Source organism: Phoenix dactylifera, chromosome 4 (assembly GCF_051530095.1).
Source record: "Phoenix dactylifera cultivar Ajwa chromosome 4, Ajwa_hap1_PhDact_Kaust_v1.1, whole genome shotgun sequence".
NCBI classification, from domain to species: domain Eukaryota; kingdom Viridiplantae; phylum Streptophyta; class Magnoliopsida; order Arecales; family Arecaceae; genus Phoenix; species Phoenix dactylifera.
This window is the reverse complement of record NC_143193.1, coordinates 35,873,150-35,885,574: the sequence shown is the minus strand read 5'-3', so window position 1 is coordinate 35,885,574 and position 12,425 is coordinate 35,873,150. Positions and strand designations below refer to the sequence as shown.

Below are 12,425 nucleotides of genomic sequence, written 5' to 3'. Positions count from 1 at the left end.
AAGGGCATGTCATGGGTGCGATCATACCAGCACTAATGCACCGGATCCCATCAAAACTCCGCAGTTAAGCGTGCTTGGGCGAGAGTAGTACTAGGATGGGTGACCCCCTGGGAAGTCCTCGTGATGCACCCTTTTTATTTTTTTCTCCACTTTTTTATTTTTTGATAATATTTATTTTTAATTTTTCGGCTTTTGGCTTTTCCTCTTCGGATAATTTTTTTTCCCTGAAAATAAACTGAGTCCGGAGACTGGCGGTGCCATGCCGCATAGCGGGACCAGCGCGTTGAATCCTACGCCAGAACGGCCCCGGCGGCGCGAATGTCTCGGGCCGTCGAGGTCTGCTGCTTTGTCATAAAAGAGAGTTTCGATGGGCATGTCATGGGTGCGATCACACCAGCACTATTGCACCGGATCCCATCAGAACTCCGCAGTTAAGCGTGCTTGGGCGAGAGTAGTACTAGGATGGGTGACCCCCTGGGAAGTCCTCGTGTTGCACCCCTTTTATTTTTTGCCCGCTTTTTTATTTTTTGATAATATTTATTTTTAATTTTTCGGCTTTTGGCTTTTCCTCTTCGGATAATTTTTTTTCTCCGAAAATAAACTGAGTCCGGAGACTCGCGGTGCCATGCCGCATAGCGGAACAGCGCGTTGAATCCTACGCCAGAACGGCCCCGGCAGCGCGAATGCCTCGGGCCGTCGAGATCTGCTGCTTTGTCATAAAAGGGAGTTTCGAAGGGCATGTCATGGGTGCGATCATACCAGCACTAATGCACCGGATCCGATCAGAACTCCGCAGTTAAGCGTGCTTGGGCGAGAGTAGTACTAGGATGGGTGACCCCCTGGGAAGTCCTCGTGTTGCACCCTTTTTATTTTTTGCCCGCTTTTTTATTTTTTGATAATATTTATTTTTAATTTTTCGGCTTTTGACTTTTCCTCTTCGGATAATTTTTTTTTCTCGAAAATAAACTGAGTCCGGAGACTGGCGGTGCCATGCTGCATAGCGGAACAACGCGTTGAATCCTACGCCAGAACGGCCCCGGCAGCGCGAATGTCTCGGGCCGTCGCGGTCTGCTGCTTTGTCATAAAAGGGAGTTTCGAAGGGCATGTCATGGGTGCGATCATACCAGCACTAATGCACCGGATCCCATCATAACTCCGCAGTTAAGCGTGCTTGGGCGAGAGAAGTACTAGGATGGGTGACCCCCTGGGAAGTCCTCGTGTTGCACCCTTTTTATTTTTTGCCCGCTTTTTTATTTTTTGATAATATTTATTTTTAATTTTTTGGCTTTTGGCTTTTCCTCTTCGGATAATTTTTTTTTCCCGACAATAAACTGAGTCCGGAGACTGGCGGTGCCATGCCGCATAGCGGGACCAGCGCGTTGAATCCTACGCCAGAACGGCCCCGGCAGCGTGAATGTCTCGGGCCGTCGAGGTCTGCTGCTTTGTCATAAAAGGGAGTTTCGAAGGGCATACCATGGGTGCGATCATACCAGCACTAATGCACCGGATCCCATCAGAACTCCGCAGTTATGCGTGCTTGGGCGAGAGTAGTACTAGGATGGGTGACCCCCTGGGAAGTCCTCGTGTTGCACCCCTTTTATTTTTTGCCCGCTTTTTTATTTTTTGATAAAATTTATTTTTAATTTTTTGGCTTTTGGCTTTTCCTCTTCGGATAATTTTTTTCCCCAGAAAATAAACTGAGTCCGGAGACTCGCGGTGCCATGCCGCATAGCGGAACAGCGCGTTGAATCCTACGCCAGAACGGCCCCGGCAGCGCGAATGTCTCGGGCCGTCGAGGTCTGCTGCTTTGTCATAAAAGGGTGTTTCGATGGGCATGTCATGGGTGCGATCATACCTGCCCTAATGCACCGGATCCCATCAGAACTCCGCAGTTAAGCGTGCTTGGGCGAGAGTAGTACTAGGATGGGTGACCCCCTGGGAAGTCCTCGTGTTGCACCCCTTTTTATTTTTTGCCCACTTTTTTATTTTTTGATAATATTTATTTTTAATTTTTCGGCTTTTGGCTTTTCCTCTTCGGATAATTTTTTTCTCCCGAAAATAAACTGAGTCCGGAGACTCGCGGTGCCATGCCGCATAGCGGAACAGCGCGTTGAATCCTACGCCAGAACGGCCCCGGCAGCGCGAATATCTCGGGCCGTCGAGGTCTGCTGCTTTGTCATAAAAGGGATTTTCGAAGGGCATGTCATGGGTGCGATCATACCAGCGCTAATGCACCGGATCCCATCAAAACTCCGCAGTTAAGCGTGCTTGGGCGAGAGTAGTACTAGGATGGGTGACCCCCTGGGAAGTCCTCGTGTTGCGCCCTTTTTATTTTTTTCTCCACTTTTTTATTTTTTGATAATATTTATTTTTAATTTTTCGGCTTTTGGCTTTTCCTCTTCGGATAATTTTTTTCCCCCGAAAATAAACTGAGTCCGGAGACTCGCGGTGCCATGCCGCATAGCGGAACAGCGCGTTGAATCCTACGCCAGAACGGCCCCGGCAGCGCGAATATCTCGGGCCGTCGAGGTCTGCTGCTTTGTCATAAAAGGGAGTTTCGAAGGGCATGTCATGGGTGCGATCATACCAGCACTAATGCACCGGATCCCATCAAAACTCCGCAGTTAAGCGTGCTTGGGCGAGAGTAGTACTAGGATGGGTGACCCCCTGGGAAGTCCTCGTGTTGCACCCTTTTTATTTTTTTCTCCACTTTTTTATTTTTTGATAATATTTATTTTTAATTTTTCGGCTTTTGGCTTTTCCTCTTCGGATAATTTTTTTTCCCTGAAAATAAACTGAGTCCGGAGACTGGCGGTGCCATGCCGCATAGCGGGACCAGCGCGTTGAATCCTACGCCAGAACGGCCCCGGCGGCGCGAATGTCTCGGGCCGTCGAGGTCTGCTGCTTTGTCATAAAAGAGAGTTTCGATGGGCATGTCATGGGTGCGATCATACCAGCACTAATGCACCGGATCCCATCAGAACTCCGCAGTTAAGCGTGCTTGGGCGAGAGTAGTACTAGGATGGGTGACCCCCTGGGAAGTCCTCGTGTTGCACCCCTTTTATTTTTTGCCCGCTTTTTTATTTTTTGATAATATTTATTTTTAATTTTTCGGCTTTTGGCTTTTCCTCTTCGGATAATTTTTTTCCCCCGAAAATAAACTGAGTCTGGAGACTCGCGGTGCCATGCCGCATAGCGGAACAGCGCGTTGAATCCTACGCCAGAACGGCCCCGGCAGCGCGAATGCCTCGGGCCGTCGAGATCTGCTGCTTTGTCATAAAAGGGAGTTTCGAAGGGCATGTCATGGGTGCGATCATACCAGCACTAATGCACCGGATCCGATCAGAACTCCGCAGTTAAGCGTGCCTGGGCGAGAGTAGTACTAGGATGGGTGACCCCCTGGGAAGTCCTCGTGTTGCACCCTTTTTATTTTTTGCCCGCTTTTTTATTTTTTGATAATATTTATTTTTAATTTTTTGGCTTTTGGCTTTTCCTCTTCGGATAATTTTTTTTTCCCGACAATAAACTGAGTCCGGAGACTGGCGGTGCCATGCCGCATAGCGGGACCAGCGCGTTGAATCCTACGCCAGAACGGCCCCGGCAGCGTGAATGTCTCGGGCCGTCGAGGTCTGCTGCTTTGTCATAAAAGGGAGTTTCGAAGGGCATACCATGGGTGCGATCATACCAGCACTAATGCACCGGATCCCATCAGAACTCCGCAGTTAAGCGTGCTTGGGCGAGAGTAGTACTAGGATGGGTGACCCCCTGGGAAGTCCTCGTGTTGCACCCCTTTTATTTTTTGCCCGCTTTTTTATTTTTTGATAATATTTATTTTTAATTTTTCGGCTTTTGGCTTTTCCTCTTCGGATAATTTTTTTCCCCCGAAAATAAACTGAGTCTGGAGACTCGCGGTGCCATGCCGCATAGCGGAACAGCGCGTTGAATCCTACGCCAGAACGGCCCCGGCAGCGCGAATGCCTCGGGCCGTCGAGATCTGCTGCTTTGTCACAAAAGGGAGTTTCGAAGGGCATGTCATGGGTGCGATCATACTAGCACTAATGCACCGGATCCGATCAGAACTCCGCAGTTAAGCGTGCCTGGGCGAGAGTAGTACTAGGATGGGTGACCCCCTGGGAAGTCCTCGTGTTGCACCCTTTTTATTTTTTGCCCGCTTTTTTATTTTTTGATAATATTTATTTTTAATTTTTTGGGTTTTGGCTTTTCCTCTTCGGATAATTTTTTTTTCTCGAAAAAAAACTGAGTCCGGAGACTGGCGGTGCCATGCTGCATAGCGGAACAGCGCGTTGAATCCTACGCCAGAACGGCCCCGGCAGCGCGAATGTCTCGGGCCGTCGCGGTCTGCTGCTTTGTCATAAAAGGGAGTTTCGAAGGGCATGTCATGGGTGCGATCATACCAGCACTAATGCACCGGATCCCATCATAACTCCGCAGTTAAGTGTGCTTGGGCGAGAGAAGTAATAGGATGGGTGACCCCCTAGGAAGTCCTCGTGTTGCACCCTTTTTATTTTTTGCCCGCTTTTTTATTTTTTGATAATATTTATTTTTAATTTTTTGGCTTTTGGCTTTTCCTCTTCGGATAATTTTTTTTTCCCGACAATAAACTGAGTCCGGAGACTGGCGGTGCCATGCCGCATAGCGGGACCAGCGCGTTGAATCCTACGCCAGAACGGCCCCGGCAGCGTGAATGTCTCGGGCCGTCGAGGTCTGCTGCTTTGTCATAAAAGGGAGTTTCGAAGGGCATACCATGGGTGCGATCATACCAGCACTAATGCACCGGATCCCATCAGAACTCCGCAGTTAAGCGTGCCTGGGCGAGAGTAGTACTAGGATGGGTGACCCCCTGGGAAGTCCTCGTGTTGCACCCCTTTTATTTTTTGCCCGCTTTTTTATTTTTTGATAATATTTATTTTTAATTTTTCGGCTTTTGGCTTTTCCTCTTCGGATAATTTTTTTCCCCCGAAAATAAACTGAGTCTGGAGACTCGCGGTGCCATGCCGCATAGCGGAACAGCGCGTTGAATCCTACGCCAGAACGGCCCCGGCAGCGCGAATGCCTCGGGCCGTCGAGATCTGCTGCTTTGTCACAAAAGGGAGTTTCGAAGGGCATGTCATGGGTGCGATCATACCAGCACTAATGCACCGGATCCGATCAGAACTCCGCAGTTAAGCGTGCCTGGGCGAGAGTAGTACTAGGATGGGTGACCCCCTGGGAAGTCCTCGTGTTGCACCCTTTTTATTTTTTGCCCGCTTTTTTATTTTTTGATAATATTTATTTTTAATTTTTTGGGTTTTGGCTTTTCCTCTTCGGATAATTTTTTTTTCTCGAAAAAAAACTGAGTCCGGAGACTGGCGGTGCCATGCTGCATAGCGGAACAGCGCGTTGAATCCTACGCCAGAACGGCCCCGGCAGCGCGAATGTCTCGGGCCGTCGCGGTCTGCTGCTTTGTCATAAAAGGGAGTTTCGAAGGGCATGTCATGGGTGCGATCATACCAGCACTAATGCACCGGATCCCATCATAACTCCGCAGTTAAGTGTGCTTGGGCGAGAGAAGTAATAGGATGGGTGACCCCCTAGGAAGTCCTCGTGTTGCACCCTTTTTATTTTTTGCCCGCTTTTTTATTTTTTGATAATATTTATTTTTAATTTTTTGGCTTTTGGCTTTTCCTCTTCGGATAATTTTTTTTCCCCGACAATAAACTGAGTCCGGAGACTAGCGGTGCCATGCCGCATAGCGGGACCAGCGCGTTGAATCCTACGCCAGAACGGCCCCGGCAGCGTAAATGTCTCAGGCCGTCGAGGTCTGCTGCTTTGTCATAAAAGGGAGTTTCGAAGGGCATATCATGGGTGCGATCATACCAGCACTAATGCACCGGATCCCATCAGAACTCCGCAGTTAAGCGTGCTTGGGCGAGAGTAGTACTAGGATGGGTGACCCCCTGGGAAGTCCTCGTGTTGCACCCCTTTTATTTTTTGCCCGCTTTTTTATTTTTTGATAACATTTATTTTTAATTTTTTGGCTTTTGGCTTTTCCTCTTCGGATAATTTTTTTCCCCCGAAAATAAACTGAGTCCGGAGACTCGCGGTGCCATGCCGCATAGCGGAACAGCGCGTTGAATCCTACGCCAGAACGGCCCCGGCAGCGCGAATGTCTCGGGCCGTCGAGGTCTGCTGCCTTGTCATAAAAGGGTGTTTCGATGGGCATGTCATGGGTGCGATCATACCAGCCCTAATGCACGGGATCCAATCAGAACTCCGCAGTTAAGCGTGCTTGGGCGAGAGTAGTACTAGGATGGGTGACCCCCTGGGAAGTCCTCGTCTTGCACCCCTTTTTATTTTTTGCCCACTTTTTTATTTTTTGATAATATTTATTTTTAATTTTTCGGCTTTTGGCTTTTCCTCTTCGGATAATTTTTTTTCCCCGAAAATAAACCGAGTCCGGAGACTCGCGGTGCCATGCCGCATAGCGGAACAGCGCGTTGAATCCTACGCCAGAACGGCCCCGGCAACGCGAATATCTCGGGCCGTCGAGGTCTGCTGCTTTGTCATAAAAGGGAGTTTCGAAGGGCATGTCATGGGTGCGATCATACCAGCACTAATGCACCGGATCCCATCAAAACTCCGCAGTTAAGCGTGCTTGGGCGAGAGTAGTACTAGGATGGGTGACCCCCTGGGAAGTCCTCGTGTTGCACCCTTTTTATTTTTTTCTCCACTTTTTTATTTTTTGATAATATTTATTTTTAATTTTTCGGCTTTTGGCTTTTCCTCTTCGGATAATTTTTTTTCCCCGAAAATAAACTGAGTCCGGAGACTCGCGGTGCCATGCCGCATAGCGGAACAGCGCGTTGAATCCTACGCCAGAACGGCCCCGGCAGCGCGAATGCCTCGGGCCGTCGAGATCTGCTGCTTTGTCATAAAAGGGAGTTTCGAAGGGCATGTCATGGGTGCGATCATACCAGCACTAATGCACCGGATCCGATCAGAACTCCGCAGTTAAGCGTGCCTGGGCGAGAGTAGTACTAGGATGGGTGACCCCCTAGGAAGTCCTCGTGTTGCACCCTTTTTATTTTTTGCCCGCTTTTTTATTTTTTGATAATATTTATTTTTAATTTTTCGGCTTTTGGCTTTTCCTCTTCGGATAATTTTTTTTTCTCGAAAAAAAACTGAGTCCGGAGACTGGCGGTGCCATGCTGCATAGCGGAACAGCGCGTTGAATCCTACGCCAGAACGGCCCCGGCAGCGCGAATGTCTCGGGCCGTCGCGGTCTGCTGCTTTGTCATAAAAGGGAGTTTCGAAGGGCATGTCATGGGTGCGATCATACCAGCACTAATGCACCGGATCCCATCATAACTCCGCAGTTAAGCGTGCTTGGGCGAGAGAAGTAATAGGATGGGTGACCCCCTCGGAAGTCCTCGTGTTGCACCCTTTTTATTTTTTGCCCGCTTTTTTATTTTTTGATAATATTTATTTTTAATTTTTTGGCTTTTGGCTTTTCCTCTTCGGATAATTTTTTTTCCCGACAATAAACTGAGTTCGGAGACTAGCGGTGCCACGCCGCATAGCGGGACCAGCGCGTTGAATCCTACGCCAGAACGGCCCCGGCAGCGTGAATGTCTCGGGCCGTCGAGGTCTGCTGCTTTGTCATAAAAGGGAGTTTCGAAGGGCATATCATGGGTGCGATCATACCAGCACTAATGCACCGGATCCCATCAGAACTCCGCAGTTAAGCGTGCTTGGGCGAGAGTAGTAGTAGGATGGGTGACCCCCTGGGAAGTCCTCGTGTTGCACCCCTTTTATTTTTTGCCCGCTTTTTTATTTTTTGATAACATTTATTTTTAATTTTTTGGCTTTTGGCTTTTCCTCTTCGGATAATTTTTTTCTCCCGAAAATAAACTGAGTCCGGAGACTCGCGGTGCCATGCCGCATAGCGGAACAGCGCGTTGAATCCTACGCCAGAACGGCCCCGGCAGCGCGAATATCTCGGGCCGTCGAGGTCTGCTGCTTTGTCATAAAAGGGATTTTCGAAGGGCATGTCATGGGTGCGATCATACCAGCGCTAATGCACCGGATCCCATCAAAACTCCGCAGTTAAGCGTGCTTGGGCGAGAGTAGTACTAGGATGGGTGACCCCCTGGGAAGTCCTCGTGTTGCGCCCTTTTTATTTTTTTCTCCACTTTTTTATTTTTTGATAATATTTATTTTTAATTTTTCGGCTTTTGGCTTTTCCTCTTCGGATAATTTTTTACCCCCGAAAATAAACTGAGTCCGGAGACTCGCGGTGCCATGCCGCATAGCGGAACAGCGCGTTGAATCCTACGCCAGAACGGCCCCGGCAGCGCGAATATCTCGGGCCGTCGAGGTCTGCTGCTTTGTCATAAAAGGGAGTTTCGAAGGGCATGTCATGGGTGCGATCATACCAGCACTAATGCACCGGATCCCATCAAAACTCCGCAGTTAAGCGTGCTTGGGCGAGAGTAGTACTAGGATGGGTGACCCCCTGGGAAGTCCTCGTGTTGCACCCTTTTTATTTTTTTCTCCACTTTTTTATTTTTTGATAATATTTATTTTTAATTTTTCGGCTTTTGGCTTTTCCTCTTCGGATAATTTTTTTTCCCTGAAAATAAACTGAGTCCGGAGACTGGCGGTGCCATGCCGCATAGCGGGACCAGCGCGTTGAATCCTACGCCAGAACGGCCCCGGCGGCGCGAATGTCTCGGGCCGTCGAGGTCTGCTGCTTTGTCATAAAAGAGAGTTTCGATGGGCATGTCATGGGTGCGATCATACCAGCACTAATGCACCGGATCCCATCAGAACTCCGCAGTTAAGCGTGCTTGGGCGAGAGTAGTACTAGGATGGGTGACCCCCTGGGAAGTCCTCGTGTTGCACCCCTTTTATTTTTTGCCCGCTTTTTTATTTTTTGATAATATTTATTTTTAATTTTTCGGCTTTTGGCTTTTCCTCTTCGGATAATTTTTTTCCCCCGAAAATAAACTGAGTCTGGAGACTCGCGGTGCCATGCCGCATAGCGGAACAGCGCGTTGAATCCTACGCCAGAACGGCCCCGGCAGCGCGAATGCCTCGGGCCGTCGAGATCTGCTGCTTTGTCATAAAAGGGAGTTTCGAAGGGCATGTCATGGGTGCGATCATACCAGCACTAATGCACCGGATCCGATCAGAACTCCGCAGTTAAGCGTGCCTGGGCGAGAGTAGTACTAGGATGGGTGACCCCCTGGGAAGTCCTCGTGTTGCACCCTTTTTATTTTTTGCCCGCTTTTTTATTTTTTGATAATATTTATTTTTAATTTTTTGGGTTTTGGCTTTTCCTCTTCGGATAATTTTTTTTTCTCGAAAAAAAACTGAGTCCGGAGACTGGCGGTGCCATGCTGCATAGCGGAACAGCGCGTTGAATCCTACGCCAGAACGGCCCCGGCAGCGCGAATGTCTCGGGCCGTCGCGGTCTGCTGCTTTGTCATAAAAGGGAGTTTCGAAGGGCATGTCATGGGTGCGATCATACCAGCACTAATGCACCGGATCCCATCATAACTCCGCAGTTAAGTGTGCTTGGGCGAGAGAAGTAATAGGATGGGTGACCCCCTAGGAAGTCCTCGTGTTGCACCCTTTTTATTTTTTGCCCGCTTTTTTATTTTTTGATAATATTTATTTTTAATTTTTTGGCTTTTGGCTTTTTCTCTTCGGATAATTTTTTTTCCCCGACAATAAACTGAGTCCGGAGACTAGCGGTGCCATGCCGCATAGCGGGACCAGCGCGTTGAATCCTACGCCAGAACGGCCCCGGCAGCGTAAATGTCTCGGACCGTCGAGGTCTGCTGCTTTGTCATAAAAGGGAGTTTCGAAGGGCATATCATGGGTGCGATCATACCAGCACTAATGCACCGGATCCCATCAGAACTCCGCAGTTAAGCGTGCTTGGGCGAGAGTAGTAGTAGGATGGGTGACCCCCTGGGAAGTCCTCGTGTTGCACCCCTTTTATTTTTTGCCCGCTTTTTTATTTTTTGATAACATTTATTTTTAATTTTTTGGCTTTTGGCTTTTCCTCTTCGGATAATTTTTTTCTCCCGAAAATAAACTGAGTCCGGAGACTCGCGGTGCCATGCCGCATAGCGGAACAGCGCGTTGAATCCTACGCCAGAACGGCCCCGGCAGCGCGAATATCTCGGGCCGTCGAGGTCTGCTGCTTTGTCATAAAAGGGATTTTCGAAGGGCATGTCATGGGTGCGATCATACCAGCGCTAATGCACCGGATCCCATCAAAACTCCGCAGTTAAGCGTGCTTGGGCGAGAGTAGTACTAGGATGGGTGACCCCCTGGGAAGTCCTCGTGTTGCGCCCTTTTTATTTTTTTCTCCACTTTTTTATTTTTTGATAATATTTATTTTTAATTTTTCGGCTTTTGGCTTTTCCTCTTCGGATAATTTTTTACCCCCGAAAATAAACTGAGTCCGGAGACTCGCGGTGCCATGCCGCATAGCGGAACAGCGCGTTGAATCCTACGCCAGAACGGCCCCGGCAGCGCGAATATCTCGGGCCGTCGAGGTCTGCTGCTTTGTCATAAAAGGGAGTTTCGAAGGGCATGTCATGGGTGCGATCATACCAGCACTAATGCACCGGATCCCATCAAAACTCCGCAGTTAAGCGTGCTTGGGCGAGAGTAGTACTAGGATGGGTGACCCCCTGGGAAGTCCTCGTGTTGCACCCTTTTTATTTTTTTCTCCACTTTTTTATTTTTTGATAATATTTATTTTTAATTTTTCGGCTTTTGGCTTTTCCTCTTCGGATAATTTTTTTTCCCTGAAAATAAACTGAGTCCGGAGACTGGCGGTGCCATGCCGCATAGCGGGACCAGCGCGTTGAATCCTACGCCAGAACGGCCCCGGCGGCGCGAATGTCTCGGGCCGTCGAGGTCTGCTGCTTTGTCATAAAAGAGAGTTTCGATGGGCATGTCATGGGTGCGATCATACCAGCACTAATGCACCGGATCCCATCAGAACTCCGCAGTTAAGCGTGCTTGGGCGAGAGTAGTACTAGGATGGGTGACCCCCTGGGAAGTCCTCGTGTTGCACCCCTTTTATTTTTTGCCCGCTTTTTTATTTTTTGATAATATTTATTTTTAATTTTTCGGCTTTTGGCTTTTCCTCTTCGGATAATTTTTTTCCCCCGAAAATAAACTGAGTCTGGAGACTCGCGGTGCCATGCCGCATAGCGGAACAGCGCGTTGAATCCTACGCCAGAACGGCCCCGGCAGCGCGAATGCCTCGGGCCGTCGAGATCTGCTGCTTTGTCATAAAAGGGAGTTTCGAAGGGCATGTCATGGGTGCGATCATACCAGCACTAATGCACCGGATCCGATCAGAACTCCGCAGTTAAGCGTGCCTGGGCGAGAGTAGTACTAGGATGGGTGACCCCCTGGGAAGTCCTCGTGTTGCACCCTTTTTATTTTTTGCCCGCTTTTTTATTTTTTGATAATATTTATTTTTAATTTTTTGGGTTTTGGCTTTTCCTCTTCGGATAATTTTTTTTTCTCGAAAAAAAACTGAGTCCGGAGACTGGCGGTGCCATGCTGCATAGCGGAACAGCGCGTTGAATCCTACGCCAGAACGGCCCCGGCAGCGCGAATGTCTCGGGCCGTCGCGGTCTGCTGCTTTGTCATAAAAGGGAGTTTCGAAGGGCATGTCATGGGTGCGATCATACCAGCACTAATGCACCGGATCCCATCATAACTCCGCAGTTAAGTGTGCTTGGGCGAGAGAAGTAATAGGATGGGTGACCCCCTAGGAAGTCCTCGTGTTGCACCCTTTTTATTTTTTGCCCGCTTTTTTATTTTTTGATAATATTTATTTTTAATTTTTTGGCTTTTGGCTTTTTCTCTTCGGATAATTTTTTTTCCCCGACAATAAACTGAGTCCGGAGACTAGCGGTGCCATGCCGCATAGCGGGACCAGCGCGTTGAATCCTACGCCAGAACGGCCCCGGCAGCGTAAATGTCTCGGACCGTCGAGGTCTGCTGCTTTGTCATAAAAGGGAGTTTCGAAGGGCATATCATGGGTGCGATCATACCAGCACTAATGCACCGGATCCCATCAGAACTCCGCAGTTAAGCGTGCTTGGGCGAGAGTAGTACTAGGATGGGTGACCCCCTGGGAAGTCCTCGTGTTGCACCCCTTTTATTTTTTGCCCGCTTTTTTATTTTTTGATAACATTTATTTTTAATTTTTTGGCTTTTGGCTTTTCCTCTTCGGATAATTTTTTTCCCCCGAAAATAAACTGAGTCCGGAGACTCGCGGTGCCATGCCGCATAGCGGAACAGCGCGTTGAATCCTACGCCAGAACGGCCCCGGCAGCGCGAATGTCTCGGGCCGTCGAGGTCTGCTGCCTTGTCATAAAAGGGTG

The 12,425-nt window shown here is 48.8% G+C and overlaps 28 non-coding genes and 6 pseudogenes across 28 annotated transcripts; all 34 read left to right on the top strand.

Moving 5' to 3' along the window:
- The first annotated feature begins 13 nt into the window (after positions 1-13).
- Positions 14-132, top strand: LOC149759053 (5S ribosomal RNA). Its single transcript, XR_016407987.1, has one exon. It is a non-coding gene; the product is annotated as a 5S ribosomal RNA (ribosomal RNA).
- A 248-nt stretch (positions 133-380) lies between these two features.
- On the top strand, positions 381-499 carry LOC149759052 (5S ribosomal RNA). The gene has a single exon (XR_016403306.1). It is a non-coding gene; the product is annotated as a 5S ribosomal RNA (ribosomal RNA).
- Positions 500-745: 246 nt separating this feature from the next.
- LOC149759051 (5S ribosomal RNA) lies at positions 746-864 on the top strand. Its single transcript, XR_016404247.1, has one exon. It is a non-coding gene; the product is annotated as a 5S ribosomal RNA (ribosomal RNA).
- A 246-nt stretch (positions 865-1,110) lies between these two features.
- Positions 1,111-1,229, top strand: LOC149759050 (5S ribosomal RNA). The gene has a single exon (XR_016406599.1). It is a non-coding gene; the product is annotated as a 5S ribosomal RNA (ribosomal RNA).
- Positions 1,230-1,476: 247 nt separating this feature from the next.
- LOC149759049 (5S ribosomal RNA) lies at positions 1,477-1,595 on the top strand. The gene has a single exon (XR_016404001.1). It is a non-coding gene; the product is annotated as a 5S ribosomal RNA (ribosomal RNA).
- Positions 1,596-1,841: 246 nt separating this feature from the next.
- Positions 1,842-1,960, top strand: LOC149759048 (5S ribosomal RNA). Its single transcript, XR_016403964.1, has one exon. It is a non-coding gene; the product is annotated as a 5S ribosomal RNA (ribosomal RNA).
- Positions 1,961-2,207: 247 nt separating this feature from the next.
- Positions 2,208-2,326, top strand: LOC149759047 (5S ribosomal RNA). Its single transcript, XR_016407712.1, has one exon. It is a non-coding gene; the product is annotated as a 5S ribosomal RNA (ribosomal RNA).
- A 247-nt stretch (positions 2,327-2,573) lies between these two features.
- LOC149759046 (5S ribosomal RNA) lies at positions 2,574-2,692 on the top strand. Its single transcript, XR_016404852.1, has one exon. It is a non-coding gene; the product is annotated as a 5S ribosomal RNA (ribosomal RNA).
- Positions 2,693-2,940: 248 nt separating this feature from the next.
- LOC149759045 (5S ribosomal RNA) lies at positions 2,941-3,059 on the top strand. The gene has a single exon (XR_016409114.1). It is a non-coding gene; the product is annotated as a 5S ribosomal RNA (ribosomal RNA).
- Positions 3,060-3,305: 246 nt separating this feature from the next.
- On the top strand, positions 3,306-3,424 carry LOC149759044 (5S ribosomal RNA). Its single transcript, XR_016404568.1, has one exon. It is a non-coding gene; the product is annotated as a 5S ribosomal RNA (ribosomal RNA).
- Positions 3,425-3,671: 247 nt separating this feature from the next.
- Positions 3,672-3,790, top strand: LOC149759043 (5S ribosomal RNA). Its single transcript, XR_016409113.1, has one exon. It is a non-coding gene; the product is annotated as a 5S ribosomal RNA (ribosomal RNA).
- A 246-nt stretch (positions 3,791-4,036) lies between these two features.
- On the top strand, positions 4,037-4,155 carry LOC149759042 (5S ribosomal RNA). Its single transcript, XR_016406517.1, has one exon. It is a non-coding gene; the product is annotated as a 5S ribosomal RNA (ribosomal RNA).
- A 246-nt stretch (positions 4,156-4,401) lies between these two features.
- LOC149759041 (5S ribosomal RNA) lies at positions 4,402-4,520 on the top strand (annotated as a pseudogene).
- A 247-nt stretch (positions 4,521-4,767) lies between these two features.
- Positions 4,768-4,886, top strand: LOC149759040 (5S ribosomal RNA). Its single transcript, XR_016412687.1, has one exon. It is a non-coding gene; the product is annotated as a 5S ribosomal RNA (ribosomal RNA).
- Positions 4,887-5,132: 246 nt separating this feature from the next.
- Positions 5,133-5,251, top strand: LOC149759039 (5S ribosomal RNA). Its single transcript, XR_016404567.1, has one exon. It is a non-coding gene; the product is annotated as a 5S ribosomal RNA (ribosomal RNA).
- A 246-nt stretch (positions 5,252-5,497) lies between these two features.
- Positions 5,498-5,616, top strand: LOC149759038 (5S ribosomal RNA; annotated as a pseudogene).
- A 247-nt stretch (positions 5,617-5,863) lies between these two features.
- Positions 5,864-5,982, top strand: LOC149759037 (5S ribosomal RNA). Its single transcript, XR_016409112.1, has one exon. It is a non-coding gene; the product is annotated as a 5S ribosomal RNA (ribosomal RNA).
- A 246-nt stretch (positions 5,983-6,228) lies between these two features.
- LOC149759036 (5S ribosomal RNA) lies at positions 6,229-6,347 on the top strand (annotated as a pseudogene).
- Positions 6,348-6,594: 247 nt separating this feature from the next.
- On the top strand, positions 6,595-6,713 carry LOC149759035 (5S ribosomal RNA). Its single transcript, XR_016404851.1, has one exon. It is a non-coding gene; the product is annotated as a 5S ribosomal RNA (ribosomal RNA).
- Positions 6,714-6,960: 247 nt separating this feature from the next.
- On the top strand, positions 6,961-7,079 carry LOC149759034 (5S ribosomal RNA). The gene has a single exon (XR_016406989.1). It is a non-coding gene; the product is annotated as a 5S ribosomal RNA (ribosomal RNA).
- Positions 7,080-7,325: 246 nt separating this feature from the next.
- On the top strand, positions 7,326-7,444 carry LOC149759033 (5S ribosomal RNA; annotated as a pseudogene).
- Positions 7,445-7,690: 246 nt separating this feature from the next.
- On the top strand, positions 7,691-7,809 carry LOC149759032 (5S ribosomal RNA). Its single transcript, XR_016401203.1, has one exon. It is a non-coding gene; the product is annotated as a 5S ribosomal RNA (ribosomal RNA).
- A 246-nt stretch (positions 7,810-8,055) lies between these two features.
- Positions 8,056-8,174, top strand: LOC149759031 (5S ribosomal RNA). Its single transcript, XR_016407710.1, has one exon. It is a non-coding gene; the product is annotated as a 5S ribosomal RNA (ribosomal RNA).
- Positions 8,175-8,421: 247 nt separating this feature from the next.
- On the top strand, positions 8,422-8,540 carry LOC149759030 (5S ribosomal RNA). The gene has a single exon (XR_016404850.1). It is a non-coding gene; the product is annotated as a 5S ribosomal RNA (ribosomal RNA).
- Positions 8,541-8,788: 248 nt separating this feature from the next.
- On the top strand, positions 8,789-8,907 carry LOC149759029 (5S ribosomal RNA). The gene has a single exon (XR_016409111.1). It is a non-coding gene; the product is annotated as a 5S ribosomal RNA (ribosomal RNA).
- Positions 8,908-9,153: 246 nt separating this feature from the next.
- LOC149759028 (5S ribosomal RNA) lies at positions 9,154-9,272 on the top strand. Its single transcript, XR_016404566.1, has one exon. It is a non-coding gene; the product is annotated as a 5S ribosomal RNA (ribosomal RNA).
- Positions 9,273-9,518: 246 nt separating this feature from the next.
- On the top strand, positions 9,519-9,637 carry LOC149759027 (5S ribosomal RNA; annotated as a pseudogene).
- Positions 9,638-9,884: 247 nt separating this feature from the next.
- Positions 9,885-10,003, top strand: LOC149759026 (5S ribosomal RNA). Its single transcript, XR_016401202.1, has one exon. It is a non-coding gene; the product is annotated as a 5S ribosomal RNA (ribosomal RNA).
- Positions 10,004-10,249: 246 nt separating this feature from the next.
- Positions 10,250-10,368, top strand: LOC149759025 (5S ribosomal RNA). Its single transcript, XR_016407709.1, has one exon. It is a non-coding gene; the product is annotated as a 5S ribosomal RNA (ribosomal RNA).
- Positions 10,369-10,615: 247 nt separating this feature from the next.
- LOC149759024 (5S ribosomal RNA) lies at positions 10,616-10,734 on the top strand. The gene has a single exon (XR_016404849.1). It is a non-coding gene; the product is annotated as a 5S ribosomal RNA (ribosomal RNA).
- A 248-nt stretch (positions 10,735-10,982) lies between these two features.
- LOC149759023 (5S ribosomal RNA) lies at positions 10,983-11,101 on the top strand. Its single transcript, XR_016409109.1, has one exon. It is a non-coding gene; the product is annotated as a 5S ribosomal RNA (ribosomal RNA).
- Positions 11,102-11,347: 246 nt separating this feature from the next.
- Positions 11,348-11,466, top strand: LOC149759022 (5S ribosomal RNA). The gene has a single exon (XR_016404565.1). It is a non-coding gene; the product is annotated as a 5S ribosomal RNA (ribosomal RNA).
- Positions 11,467-11,712: 246 nt separating this feature from the next.
- LOC149759021 (5S ribosomal RNA) lies at positions 11,713-11,831 on the top strand (annotated as a pseudogene).
- A 247-nt stretch (positions 11,832-12,078) lies between these two features.
- On the top strand, positions 12,079-12,197 carry LOC149759020 (5S ribosomal RNA). The gene has a single exon (XR_016409108.1). It is a non-coding gene; the product is annotated as a 5S ribosomal RNA (ribosomal RNA).
- Positions 12,198-12,425: the final 228 nt, after the last annotated feature.